At 29.6% G+C, this 2,459-nt stretch overlaps 1 long non-coding RNA gene across 1 annotated transcript; it reads right to left on the minus strand.

Moving 5' to 3' along the window:
- Nucleotides 1-1,072: 1,072 nt before the first annotated feature.
- On the minus strand, nt 1,073-1,450 carry LOC127150762 (uncharacterized). Its single transcript, XR_007823325.1, has 3 exons — nt 1,352-1,450; nt 1,195-1,257; nt 1,073-1,095 (listed from the first exon to the last, which is right to left on the minus strand). It is a non-coding gene; the product is annotated as an uncharacterized LOC127150762 (long non-coding RNA).
- Nucleotides 1,451-2,459: the final 1,009 nt, after the last annotated feature.

Below are 2,459 nucleotides of genomic sequence, written 5' to 3' on the forward strand. Positions count from 1 at the left end.
GACTGATTTAAAATAGTGCCCGAAGCTGTTTTTTTTTGTAATGTTTCTAACGTTTTTAATGAATCGTAACCGGTCCGTTTTAAATTTTATGTTGTGTGGTCGAGTTTTGGTATTTAGTAGTGACCTCAGCTTAGTCCGGAAAGTTGGGTCGTTACAATTTTCTTCTCTACTTCATTTTTTTTTCTTAATTGATACACTTGATATAAGGTATTTAAAGTCCAATATACCTGTGATATACCCAATATAAACTCTATCAACATCAGAGAAACATTCTTTTTCTAAGTGATATATGCAATATAAGATACTTCAAACGCAAAGATACCAAAACAAGATAAGGTACATCAAATACCAAAGATACCTATGTGATTCAAGATAAGGTATATCACATACGAAAAATACTTATGTGATTCAAGATGAAGTATATTACATACGAAAAATACCTATGTGATTTGAGGTAAAGTATATCACACGTGAAAACATAGTCAAAAGTGTCCAAAAGAAAAGTTTATCAAGGTAGCAAATCAAAATTACTTGGTGGTTCAAATGCAACGCTTGACTTTTTTTCCCTTTTTGGGAGATTTATGCTTTTGAGCCAATTTTAAATCAATAGCTTTTGTTGTGGGTTTCAATTTCCTTTTTGGCCGCTCATGTTACACATGTTGCACTTTACTTTTCATCACTGGCAGCAAGTTGTGAAGCTTTCCTTGTAAGTACTCTATTTTGAGTAGCCTAAAAATATACATTTTTTATTTATTAGTATTTTACAAAAGAAAATTAAAATTTAAAAAATATTATAGTTTAAAAATGATTTTACCACTTGTTTGCCTTTATCGTTCTTTCCCTTTATCCTCCCTTCTTCATTTTGTTGGTGTTTTTCCTGTGTTATCACCCAAATCCAATGTATAATAATAAATCAACATGTATCAGCAAGTTTATGTACGTAGAATAATAAGGTGTATCAGTCAATAAGCTTAAGTTTAGAAAAGTTATAACCTCTTGAATTTTGAGGACGTCTTCAACTAATTTGAGGCTTGTTTCCATTAACTCCTTTCCATCTAACTCTCTTTCATTTGGCTGTTCTTCAGATTCTCCAATCTTTAAATGAAAAGTATGAAATATGTGAATAAGTCAGATGATATATCTAATATTATATATTTTATCAAAATGTATCAAGACGTATACTAAATTACTTACGGTTGGGTGATGTGCTTCTTTTGAAACTTCATTCATTTGTTTTTCTTCATTGTCTTTTTCATTCTGTAATAAATAAGTAGAAAATTTTATTAAAACAAGCGTAACAATAAAATGATAGACCTTATTGTTCTATGAAAGTATATTATAAGTTACTTACATTTTTGTCTTCATTTTCTGGATTCATTGGTTGATCTTCTGCATTAACTTCTTGATTCTCTATTTCTTCCTCATTTTTTTTGGCATCTTCTTGATTCTTTTATGATTTATGAAAATGTATAAGTAAATTGAATAATTAATATCCATAAGAAAAATAAAATTATTGCAAGTAAACTAAATGTATATTACATCGTTGATGAACTTATCAATATTCTTGATTGCTTGCTCCAGTTCTTCTGCATTCTGTTCTTGTTTAATTTCTTTTTCACTAATCTGTAATATCAGTATATCAGTATCAACAAATGATGTATATCAGTATGATTTATATAAGTTGTATGTTATATCGATACATTGATATACCTTAAACAACAATAAATTTACCTCAACTCAAAAGAAAAATAATATATTTACCTCTGCATCATCCAAGTTATGAATATTCATTCTTTCCTCAAGACGTTGCAAACTTAAAGTTGGAGCATGATTTTCATGGTACGATCCTTGTGATTGTTTTTCTATTGGCATTCTTTCATTGATTATGGTGATTATATTATTTAACAATTCTAATACTTCATTTTTTCCATTTTCTACGGTATTCTTCAAGCTTTCCAAGTCCTTCTTCACTTCTTGAATTTCTTTTCTCAACGATTTTTTTGTCTCATCATTTACAGTTTCTTCCTCATCACCTTTGTCATTCTCATCTTCTGTTTCTTCACTTCGTTCTTTCTCAACTTCATTTGGTGCGTCATTTAGGAAGAATTGAAAGTTTGGAGAAATTAGTTCATCGCTAGTTGGAGTGAAAGGGATAACTGTAAACTGTATTTTTAAAATAAAAGTTACATCAGTTGATACACTTCATATGAAGTTAACTAGTTACATAAACAAAGTGATATACCTACAATGTAGTATATAACTGATTAGGTTGTAGAAGAAAAAGAACTTACATCACTTGACTTGAAGTAATTCCATTGCAGATATGTCCAAACAGGTTGCTGTTCTAATTTCCAATTTATGATTCTTGGGCTTCGATGTTCAATTCTTGTGGCTATCCCATTTGGACTTTTAGAAAGCTTTGGGATGATTTCTAGTGCCCAACAAACTAAAATATGTGG

Source organism: Cucumis melo, chromosome 8, assembly GCF_025177605.1.
Source record: "Cucumis melo cultivar AY chromosome 8, USDA_Cmelo_AY_1.0, whole genome shotgun sequence".
NCBI classification, from domain to species: domain Eukaryota; kingdom Viridiplantae; phylum Streptophyta; class Magnoliopsida; order Cucurbitales; family Cucurbitaceae; genus Cucumis; species Cucumis melo.